This window comes from Cryptomeria japonica, chromosome 3, assembly GCF_030272615.1.
Source record: "Cryptomeria japonica chromosome 3, Sugi_1.0, whole genome shotgun sequence".
NCBI classification, from domain to species: Eukaryota; Viridiplantae; Streptophyta; class Pinopsida; order Cupressales; family Cupressaceae; genus Cryptomeria; species Cryptomeria japonica.
Genome location: NC_081407.1, coordinates 316,250,500 through 316,263,346, shown reverse-complemented (window position 1 = coordinate 316,263,346; position 12,847 = coordinate 316,250,500). Strand labels below are relative to the sequence as shown.

Here is a 12,847-nt window from a genome sequence, read left to right as displayed (position 1 = left end):
TGGGTATGGCACTTCCAGGTCAAAACTTTATATGGTATTATTTAGTGATACACTCACGGATTGCTTATAAAAGTGGGCTACATGATTTTGAAGCAACCATTTAAAATTGTGAAGAGTTTCAAGAAGTTCCAATGCAATAATGGTTTACTTGATTTGGGGTGTACTGATTACTTTGTAGTTTGGTTCTAAAATTAGTATTTAAGTGCTTTGTAGAGTTATATAATCTGTCTGCATGATGAGGAATGAGTAGCACATCTGGTGTTCATTACAGAGTTATAGAATCTAACAGTGCACTGTCAGTGAACCACTCTGCAGCTAAACTCCTTTAGAACAGAGATGGGTGATAAGTTATGGTGTTGGGATTTTTAAAATGGGGCATAAAAGAGGGCTGCAAAGAGGTATGTGGACTCCTGAAGAAGATTACTTGCTTACCAAATAAATAGAAGTTCATGGTGAAGGTCATTGGAGTTCATTACCCCATAATGCAGGTTTGTTATCAAAATAGAATCCATGATTGTTATTTTTTTTATTCTCTGCTTAAATATTTTGATAGCTTGGAATGAAAATATAAGAACATGATTTTCACATTGAATCATGTTTGCTTAGGAGGGGGAAAAGCTGCAGATTACGTTGGATGAACTATTTGAGACCAAATATACAGAGAGGAAACATTTCTCAAGATGAAGAAGAGCTTATAATCCGAATGCACAATCTGCTAGGAAACAGGTATGGTTTTTGTTTTGATTATTGGAATAGGAAAGTTGGGAGTGAGTTTTAACAATGGCCTGAAACCCTCCATTTTTCTACAAATTATAGCCAATGTCCCAAGTTAACTGATAACGCTACCACTAATAACAATGGCCTGATGAAGGCTGTTAAACTTTAGATATCACTCTCTTTTCTTTAAATCTTATTCAGGGCCACCCTTAAATAGATTAGAGGTGTGTTCTCTTAATGTATTTGAGAGCATGTTGGTGGGTTCTATGTCAATCAAAACATCACAGGCTAATTATTTATTTATATATATATATATATATCTTTTAATTGATCTTGAGGAGTGATTTTATTGATTGTCCTTCTTTTGTAAGGATACACAGGAACTCTAGCCTCATACTATTCTATAGCTAACTTATTACAGTAACTGATGATTATAAGAGTGAAAAGATTGGATAGCAACAACTAATATAAAGTTTTGATTTATAATAATGAATCTGCATGGTGGTTGATGTTGTAATTTAACTGGCATTTTTCTACCTCCCCCATTGTTTCACAGACTCAGTACAGTTTTCATCGTTTATCCTCTTAAAACGTTTGATGATGTATTTTGGATCTATTATTAGATATCCTTAAATCATTCTAAACATTATAGGTTTCAATAGTAAAACTATCAATAAAAAATCTACACCTTATTTCTATCATTTTTCTTTATCAATTATCAACATTAACTATTGAACTAATTGATATTTAAGAATAATCTTACATTAAAAGAGGGGTAAAAATTTATTCAAAACAAGAGAAGTACACAGCAAGAAGGGCCAACCACCCAGCAGAGAAAAGAGCACTATACAACCTTGTTTGTATCCACTAACTGATCTAACATGTAAGACAATTCTAAAGATAATTGCCCCCTATCCACAATGGTCCAACCCTGCATTCGATAAGAAGCCCATTTAGCCAAACAATTTGCTACTTCATTCCACTCCCTAGGAATGAGAATAAAAGTAATAGATTCTAAAGATTGATGCAACCTTAGAATCTGTTGAATAATCAAAGCTAAGTTCCAACAGATATCATCTAGTCGCTGCTCTTTCAGCAAAGTCACCACCCCCTGAGAATTGGACTCACAAATAACCCTTGTCCAGCCAAGAATACAACATCACTCTATAGCATAAAAAATGGCGAGAGCCTCCATGTATATATTTGTATGAAGACCCCTATAAATAGAAAAGAAATTGAATATCTCCAGCACTATCACATCCTACTCTGCCAATACCCGCATGACCTAGATTTCCCCAAGAAGAGCCATCTGTATTTTTCAAAACTCCTTGAGGAAGAGGGGTCCACTGACCTTCTCGATTTATCTTGCACAAAGGATGTCTGCATGTAATCCTCAAGACCTGCCTACCATTCCTTCCACAAAGAGAAGGGTCATCTCTCTAAAGAAGAAAATTGAACCAATTGTAGATATCAGCATCTTGAGGATCCACACGGCCAGCAAAGTCACACTTGACCAAGACAGTCTCACTAAGAGAGTGAATAAATTTCGATCACAAGTATTGAACAACCATCCTAACACCCAAACACCCGAAGAAATGAAGAAATGAAGTGATAACTAGCATATAAATCAATTTAAAATACGATGATACAATTTGATGACCAATTATCCTGCTACATCTAAACTCTAAGATCCGAATAAGAGCCTTAGCACGCCATTTAATCTTGATATATGAAAAATTTGGTCTCCATAATTATTTGAGGATAGACTATGGATTAAAAATATGTAAATTAATTTACATATTCAATCCAAAAAAATAAATTGATACACTCTATGATTACTTTGCAGCTAATCTTCTGTTATATCTACATCTGGCATTCTCATTGTACAGGCTATGTTAATATTTTCTATACACATATTCAGATTTGAGTTAAGTTAGAATTATACCGACCTATATGGGTGTCTTAGTGAGCTAATTTATTTGTTAAATGGTGGTTTTATAGGTGTTTCTCAGATGGGCTTTGATAGCAGGAAGAATTCCAGGCAGGACAGGCAATGAAATAAAAAACTACTGGATGACTCATTTGAGAAAGAAGCTATGCAAAAAAGTACCCAAAATACTGCTGTTAGATTGCAATCCAGTATCCAATCATGTGGAGAATACAAGAAAATCTGGACATACTTCTCATGCTGAACAAGATCATGTTAAAAATACTGATGACACTTCTCTATTACAAACTGTAACCAAGCAAGACTTGAATATAGAATATAACCAAGTATCAAGGTGTCATGCTAACAATCCAAATAACCATTTTAATCTGTTTTCTTACTTGGATGACTGTTATACATACTTCCAAGGTTGTACTGATACTTTACCTGAGGGCACAAAACTTATGGATCGAGACATTGATAAAGATTGGGGTGGAGTGTCTCGTGCAAGTGTGAAGGATTGTAACCATTTGGCTGGCTTTCCTTTATGGTGGGAATGAGTGTAATTTTGTGTAAACCAGCTTTCTGGGTATAACTTGTGTCTTTCTCCAATGAATTATATTGTATCTAGTCTTTCGTGTACACTCGAGCTAAAGATTCAAATCCAAGGCAAATTTTTTTAGACTTGACCACCCTTATATTTTCTAGTTGACTAGGGATCTACCATGTATTTGTTTGTGCACAAGTGGTTTCATTCTGTTCCTCCTAGTAGCCATGGACTAATCACTTGATGAAATGTATCACCTTCATAGCAGTGGTGGGACTACACCTTTTTATGGTGGCATACACTATATTTAAGTGGTGTATCATTTATTGCCATGTGATATTTTCTTAAAAAAGGTGGTGGATCTAACTTCTTAGTGTAGGTTTAGGTCAAGAGCACAATTCATAGGGATATATGGTATTAGCTAGCTAGTAGCTTATAAACTTTTCTTGATGGTTCATTTTTCCATCTCCTTCATATTTGGGGTCTCTCTTTCAAAGAAATATTCTTTTTCTGTAATTTTATATTTATTTTTTGATTTCTTGATCATTATGTCATTGTCATTTTTATTGGGATACTTATTTTCTTCTATACTTCCATATACTTCTAACATTTTTTAAAAATATGTATTCATTTGTGAGCTATAATTGCAGTTCTATTTTCTTCTTCTTAAATTTCTTAATAACTTCTTTCCTCAATTGTTCCTTTCTTATTTATATCTTTTTTCAATAATTCATCTTCTTTTATAGAAGCGTCCCTATCTCATATATAAATTCTATATAAATTTTCTTGCATATCCTAATATTTTGTTCTCCTTTCTTTGGTATTTTCATAAAAACTTTAGCATAATGTAGTGCATTCAGACACAATAGTCCTTCACTTTTATATTCCTTGCACTTGTTTATTCTTGTAAATCTAAAGTAAAAGAATTACATGTAATATCATCACAAAACCCACAATTTGACTTTTCTCTCTTTCCACTCTTAATATTTGTTTGCATAATTTTCTAGTTTTTTTTTTTATTTTGGTCAGTAATAGAGATCATTTTTATTAATAAGAAGTAGTTAATTACAATAATGGTCTAGTTTATTATAATAGTAACAGTTTACTAGCCTTTTTCTTTTTCCTATAACATGACCACCTCTATTATTGTTATGATTGCCACCTTTTGTCATGACTTCTTCCTATTGAAATTTAGCAATTTACATCAAATATAGAGTAGAAAATAAGAGTACGTATATATTATATATTGATTTCATTTAGAAGAGGGTATATAGGTAGTCTCATAATGAAGGATGTGACTAGTAGTCAATTTATTGGGAAAAGCTTCTAAAAAGATATTCCAAAAATTAGATATACTAATCTATACTTAACACTTAAGAAACTTAATAAATAACTAAAATAAATCACTTAAGAAAGATGATGAACATTGAAAAACTTAAGAAAAAACAAAATTAAATATAAAGATGTCATTAGATGTTTTACCAAGAATCTCCATTAAAATGTACAAATAGAATGAAGGTGGATATCTAGAAAATTTATAAACATCAATAATATCATGGTAGCATAAAAATATCTCAACCATCTTCATCAATCTTTGGACAACCTGGATTTATTGAAGATATTATAAACATCAATAATATCATGGTAGCATAAAAATATCTCAACCATCTTCATCAATCTTTGGACAAACTAGATTTATTGAAGATATTATGCAAACTTCTAGAAGATTCAATAATATCATGGTAGCATAAAAATATCTCAACCATCTTCATCAATCTTTGGACAAACTAGATTTATTGAAGATATTATGCAAACTTCTAGAAGATTCTATTTTAGGATTTAATGGTCCTTAATATTTAATGAGTATATGTTCGCATTCACTTATCACAAAAAAATGATTTTATATGTCATTATAATAACATTTATTATTTGTCTTCCTTGCATGGATCAAGCTTATTAATGTATGAGCATATATTATTACAATCAAAATTGCTTAATTTGTAATTAATATTTGTACTTTACAAGTAATCATCTAATATATATTTTTCACTCTAAAATAAGTACTTATTTTCTTTAAAATGGTATGTAGATTTTTTAGAATATTTTATTTTAAAAATTAGTTGCCATTAGAGAAGAAGATGGAGTAATTGAGCATGTTCTAATAGTTTTGATAGTATTTGTTAAACACTAGTAGTTATAACTTTAAAGTTATTAGTGTTCATTAGAAGTATTCAACTAAATAAAATGTATATTTTAGATTTAAAAATGACAAATCACATGATGTCACATAAATGCACAAATAAAATATGAGTTAATTCATAACTATTATAACTTAATCTACAAATGTTAGTCTACTTATTTATAAAACTCTCAACTAATTGTTGATGTAGACTTGAATAAATTACTCGAAAGATTAAAAGTGATTGAAATTTTTCACATATGATTTTGAGAAAAATTGAATTTGAATCTTCCCCTGTAGCATTTATCCTCAACATTACAATTTTCAAAATATTTAATAAAATTGTTATAGGAAACAAATAAAAAATAATATATACAAACCTCAATTTCAAATTAAGATAAGAGGTAATCCAACATCATTTATTACACACCACAATGAATGCAAGGTGGCAGATGGTAATCATTAACTGTCCTACCAAATATCTCCTAGTTTGTTTTATTGACACGATTTCAAACGATATCTATGCTTCACATGATGTGTACAATCTAACGAAAAATCTATTTTTTTGCTTTAATGGATATCCAATCCCAAATCTCATATTTTGGAGGGGAGCGAAGAGGCATTTATTGATGGAAAACATCTACGTCATGGAGATTGAAAACTATTTGTTGAAAGTTTTTGTGTTTATTTTTATTTATTTTTATTTTGTTTGGATTTCATGTACTGATTTTTTAACAAAATTTATATTTTTTTCAAAGATAAAAAGACAACTTAAAAATTGGAATATTTTGAAGAAGATTTTCAAATTAATTTTAGTTTTAAGTGTATATGTCATTTAATGATGTATATCAACAGTGACAAATTTAAGAAACCTCCCTTTGGACAAGGTGTAAAAACCTGGCGAAAGCTATATAATTCTCAAGGAAAATTTTAATTTTACTAGCGAATTTTTGCGATTTACGGAGAAAAAATAATAATCTCCATTAGCGAATTAGCTGTGATCACTCAAAGTTTGTGAAAAATCCTGGCGAATTGTAATGTTTTTAAAACCAAAAAAATATTTGCATGGGCGAATTGTAATGTTTTTAAAACTAGAAAAATATTTGCATTGGTTATTTCAACCTATTTTCAAACCATTAAAAGAAATATTGGCGATTTCAACCTATTTTCAAACCATAAAAATAAAATATTGACGATTTCAAGCTATTCTCAAACCATAAAAAAAAAATATTGGCGATTTCAAGATATTAAGTCATTAAAACATGTGGCACACAGTCGTCAACTCTCTGCCTGAAAGATTGCCCATTAGAAAATCTCACGACCTAGCGACAAGCCCTTACGACTCTATCTCCAACTCGCAAGCTGAAAATGCTAAGCCTTCGTAACCTCGAGATCTAGTGACTGAGGGAAATTGAACTGCCACTCGCCAATTCTCGACCACAAAATGTTAAGTCCTCGTCACCGCAGCGACTTGGAGATAGTGGTAACTTTAACCCTTGTCGCTTATCTCCTAACCGCTAGCACTTCACTCGCAAGCTCACGACTTGATCAGGTCTTCAGACATTTAACTTCGCGAGCTAGCGATAACCATAAAACTTAACCACAAACTGTCTAGTCGCTAGCTCGCGACCTAAAAATGCTAACATTAAACAAACATGAGAGCTAGTGACAACTGTATGAAATGAGTTACTCGCTAACTCTCGTGGCTATAATGTATGACATCAGACCAACTCGAGACCTCACGACCAAAGCAATTTCATTAACAATCTCCAGCTCGGTAACATAAAACGCCAACACCCAAAAAGCTAGAGACCTTGCGATGTAAACCCAAACCAACTTGTCGCCAGCTCGCGATTTGATCACGTCTTCAGACATTTTACCTCGCGAGCTGGCGATAACCATAAAACTTAACCACAAACTATCTGGTCGCTAGCTCGCAACCTAAAAATGCTAACATTAAACAAACATGAGAGCTAGTGACAATTGTGGTGGCAAGCTAATATGTACGAGGAATTTTTAAGGCTTGGATGCCGACTCATTCCTGAGGGACTAGTTTGAAGGTTTCTCCTGAGTCGAGGTTGATTAGACAAGCGAGGACGACGATTTTAGAGGCATAAAAGGATTGGATAGCTTCTGAGTTAGAGATGGGAGATCATGGATTTCTCTGAGAAATCAGAGCTCAGGTTGTTTGTTGTCAGGGATTCTGAAGCAGAATTTGTCCAATCAAGAAGGAATAAAATCAGAACAAAATCGTTCACAATAGATGAGCCTTAGCAGGATGTAGTGGATTTGATAGACATGACTTCAAGAGTCTACAGTCATGTTGAAAAACACCAAAATGATGATTTTTCACGTGAATGAGCATGACCAAATGAAGTGTTAAAAGGTTATAAATACAATGGAGTGGTGACTTAATTGGTAGAAGAGAAAAGAAACCTTTTTCATTTTCTGAGAGTGGTTTCTTCCTCAGAAAGGAAGATGATGTTTGAGCAGGATTGTGCATGGAGTTGTTGTGTGCTCTGTGATACCGGATGGGTGTTTTTTTGTTTTCTCCTATGTGAGTTTGTTTATAGTCAGAGGGGTTGTGAAAGTGAGAAGGATTGCCAGAGGGGGGTGTGAAAGCATTTTCTTATCAAGAAAGGCCAAGCATGGCACATCCTCTGCTTCTACTCTGCCACGGGATGGCAAGGGGTTTGAAGAAGGAGCCCACAGAGGAATGAAAGAAGGATTTTTTTGGGTGGGGAGTGGCAGCCAGTCATCTTTGTGACGACATGGAAGCTGCAATCCCTCCCCAACATATTACATTTACCCTAAATCTCCTCTTTCCACTTTCCCTGATCGTGGGCATGAAGGCTCGAGCTCCTCTTTCCATTTTCTTTGTTCCTGGGCATGAAGGCTTCCTCCTCTATTTGGAAACGATCTGTTGGACATAACATAACATCTCACATTCCATCTAAAGGCATCAAGGTGATAATGGCATGGCTCAAGCAATTTTGCAAGTTGTATAGTCATTGGGGTTCATTTTTTGGTTCCAGTAGTGATTCTAGATTCTAGGTCAAGGGAGCAAGTTGTATAGTCATTTACATAGCAAATGAAAAACATTTAGTGTCAAGCTTTGTGCAAGTTCTTGAAGGAGTTATATATAAATTTATTTTGTGACGGTCAACAGAAGTAATAGTTTTATTCAATAGAAATTAAATTCTGATCTATTTCTCTCCAGTGTATAATTCTCTCTCTTTCAAATGATCAGAATCATGAGTTTTAAGTTTTTTCATTTGTTGCATTGTTATGGTGTATGTAATTTTTCATTTAATGCTTCCTATTATGCCCAGGAATGCAAATTTTTTGTTAGTCTGGAATCATATTAAGGATTCACTGAGCATTGTAATTGGTGGGCGGATTATAGGTATGAGTAAATGCCAACTTTATGGAGGAGGGAAAACATGTACATGATAGTCATAGAACACCTCCATATATATTACATAAACATCCATAGCATATAAAATCATAAGAGTATTAAGAATGAAAGTATCAAACACCACAATGGATAGGAATACAACATAATTAGTAAAACATGCATGCAACTCAATTAAAGGGAATATCTTTTGAGGATCCAATTCCATGATAGATGTTATAGAAAAATCACAATTTCATAATCAAAGGCAAACAAGAAAACATATTCACCCACAATGAATCAACTATTATAATTGGAAGGTCACTTCACCAAGTCAACATTAAGACAACAGACCAGTGCCTTATCCTAGGGAATAGAGTCACTTACAATTCAAAGACAACCTGATAATAAACTTCAATAAGATTCATTTGTAGATAAATAGGAATGAATATGCCATTACATACACATCCCAGATTCATACGTAAATTGAAAAACCCTTGACCATTCAATTCACAGTGAAAACATAAATTCAACACAAAGACAATTATGTGAAGATCTCAAACTGCAAATGATATTGATGATATTCATAATGATATCAGAAAGTAAATTCAAAATGCGATTCAACTATGCACTTATCAAATTCTTGAATAGTTGAACTATTATAACTATATCAGGGTTTTCAACATCAATAAAAGTGGCCAACTGGCCATCCCTCTCTACTGATCAAAAAGAAAAAGTGGCCATCCCTCTCAAATTAATCTTGGAATCCTTTTATAAGATGACGATTCAACAAGCTTAGAATTATTGTGAGGAATCTTGGGTAGCAACCTGACATTTCTTCTTTTGCTTTAGCATGGCTTGCCACCTGTCCACCTCTTTGTCTGTTGGCCAAGTGAATGCCTTTACCTCTTCCAACTTTGCAACTGAATCTTTTCATCTGGCATATGTAATTGCCCTGGCCTCAACAATAAACTTTGCATGGTCAACCTCAACCTTGAACAGTGAATCAAGCATACTGTTAAGGAAAGCAGCGTCAACTTGTTCATCTATATGCTTGATTATTTCTTCTTCCTCCAAAATCAAATCAAATTCGCTTGTCCAATCAGAAACTGATTTCAAATCTCCATTACTACCATAAATTGAAGGCACCAAATTACTATAACCTTCCCCAAATGTCTGCAATTTTTCATTTATAAGCACATCCTTCCCTGTGAAAAATGAATAAACTGCATTCATTACCTCCACCATGTCTTTAGTGTCACTGATCTTGGGAGGGAACTCGTCACTATGCATCATTGAAGTATCTAGCTTATCCATTAATCTGCTTCTTCCTGACCAAACATTGAACAAAGGTCCAAGAAAAGCGATAGCCTCAAAGGATGTTTTACTTGCCTCTTTCAAAGAAATGTGCAAATCATGCACTACCATCAATTTTCCTTTCAATACATTAATCTTGTGTTTCAGAATTCCTGACACAACAGAGATAGCCTTGACATTTTGTTCCTTTTCAAGCTTTTCAATTTTCTCTATGTATTCCTCCATTTTTGTTGTCACATCAACTGGTATTTCTTGTACTTGTTCTGTAATCTATATTGGAGGGGGCTCATTTGCAATTTTTTCTTTCAACTCCACTAACTCTTCCTCCAGAGCACCATTCTTCATTAGTGTCTCTTCATATTTTTTAGATAATGCAATCAATTGGCTATATGTTTCTGTGTATCTTCTTGACAAATCCTCTATTTTTGATAAATTCATGAAAGAAACTTGAGTAAAAAATGAGGCAATCTCCATGTCAGTTGTGTTCTGCAAATTCCAGATCATTCTATCAACTTTCTTTTCTACTTGGATATTTAGAAGGTGGGGCTTTTGAGTGGAAGGGTCCAAAGACCAAGCAGCAAGTGTCTTTGACTTAGGATTAAATCCTGATCCTCTTATTACATCTCCAATTTCAAATTTTGTTTTTAAAATTGGGTCCTCTTGCTTCCTAATTTGATCAATAATATAAATAGACTGGATATCCCAGTCAGACATCATAATCATACCAGTACTCTTAATCAATTGTCTTGCATGTTCCACATATATTTTCTCCCTGTTAGGATCATATTCTTGCAGTGCCTTGATGATCTCCTCTTTCTTTTCTACATTTCCTTCCTCTATGATCAGATTTTGTCTTAATTGATTTTGTTTCAACCTTGTCAAAAAACTTTTAAATTCATCTGACTTAATAAAGTCACCATCTTTCATGAACTCATTTGACAACATCACACGCTCATCAAAGCCTTGAGAAAGGGCTTCATTTGTTTCTCCATGTTCTTCATTCTGCCCTTCCTCTCTGAGATGTGTCCTTATTTGATGAAAGTAGTGTCCTTGTTTTGTAACAATTGCTCTAGCGGGGTCTCTCCTCACAATTGTACCAACCTCTTTGGTTTTATGTTTCTTTGCAGTTGGCACTCGGGTAGATTGAACTTCATCCCCACTCTCTACATCATTAGTAGACACACTAAGTGACCTCTTGCCATGTGAAGAATGTCCATCTTGGGGGTCTTGCTACTGAGCAGCCACTTCTGAAATTTGAGGCATTTGTTCCATCAGAGTTTCATATAAACTCAGCATTCTATTAATCCTCTCCAAGTACGGGTTATCAGGGCAAAAACCTAAGAAACTTAGGTCAACAACCTTCAATTCTGCTTCAACTCTCATCAAATTTTTCTATTTTCTTCTCCTTTCTTGTACTTCCTCTTTTCTCAGCAAATTTCTAAGCACATCTTCATCATCCAATGGTTCATGGTCCTTTATTGTGGCCCAAGGTGTCATTTTTGGCAATGCACGTTTAATAAATTGTTCAGGATCATAGAATCTAGACATAGAATTAACCAACCTATATTGTTTAAGGAAATTGTTTACTTCATCAAAGGAACTCCTACCAATAGTAAAATCAGACACAACCCAAAGCCTAGGAAGAAGAGAACCCTTCCTGTGTTTGTCAAGGTATTCTTTTTCAACTAGGGTCAATTGCCAAATAAACTCCATAAAAGCAATCCTAATTGGAACAAATTTTGGTAAAATATGGGGAGGCTGAGGACATAAACTCTGATCATAGTAAAGTTATCAAAAAAGAAAAATTCCCCCTAGTTATGTGAAATAGACCAGTTTGGAACATACTGGTAAGGTCTCAAACTCTCCTAACATTAATTGACAATCGTTCCCTATTTATTCCTAGCATTTCCATAATTGACAAAACAATCCAATTTTCAAAGAAAAGGAAAGAAGAATGGAGAGAACTACTGTCCCAAACCTGGGTCCATCTTTGTATTGGCATTAAGATACCCAATTCTTCTTTGAAAAGCTCCAATTCTTTATCCATGAACTCAACATTATAGAACAAGATTAAATGCATCAACAATGAATAATGCTTGAATGTAGGGCTGGGTGCACCACTCTGAATTTTAACTAGAGCATTATGAATGTGTTCAACCACATAGCCCACATAATCATAGTCATTGTTAACATCTGGGTGTTAAATGTCCATAGCCATCATCAGTAAGTTAGCTGACATTGTTGAATCTCCATCAAAACCCAACACTCTGCATAATCCATAGATTGTACAATGCATATAATGGTGGAAAGGTGTGATGTCAAATGGTGGTTCAATACTATCTGGAATTATAACTGGTTTCCTATTCACCCTAGGCATGTATCTGGGCATTGCATGCTTCTTGATAACACCTTTGTATTTGTTATAATCCTCTACAATCCGCTCCAAATCTATATCTATACATGCAGCACCAGTAATTTGGAAAGCTTCAACAAAGCTAGCTCTGTTAATTGAAACTAGGGTAGACTGGTTCTTTCTTCTGATTACCCTAGATACTGGGCAATAGCGTTTGGCCAACTCTTTGATCAAATCCACATCAACATACACATCTGGCACAATTAACTTTACCATATTTAGATCCCAAGGGTTTGACATCGGGACACCCTTAACCCAATTGTTTCAGAAATAATGAAACAGAGAAGAACCAGTCATATGAAGTGTGGTCGGGTTTCTACATTGGCTCCATAAATCTTTCCATGCCAAATCAT

At 34.0% G+C, this 12,847-nt stretch overlaps 1 long non-coding RNA gene across 1 annotated transcript; it reads left to right on the top strand.

The window, feature by feature from the left end:
• Positions 1-415: 415 nt before the first annotated feature.
• Positions 416-2,819, top strand: LOC131035920 (uncharacterized). Its single transcript, XR_009104011.2, has 3 exons — positions 416-488; positions 607-726; positions 2,719-2,819. It is a non-coding gene; the product is annotated as an uncharacterized LOC131035920 (long non-coding RNA).
• Positions 2,820-12,847: the final 10,028 nt, after the last annotated feature.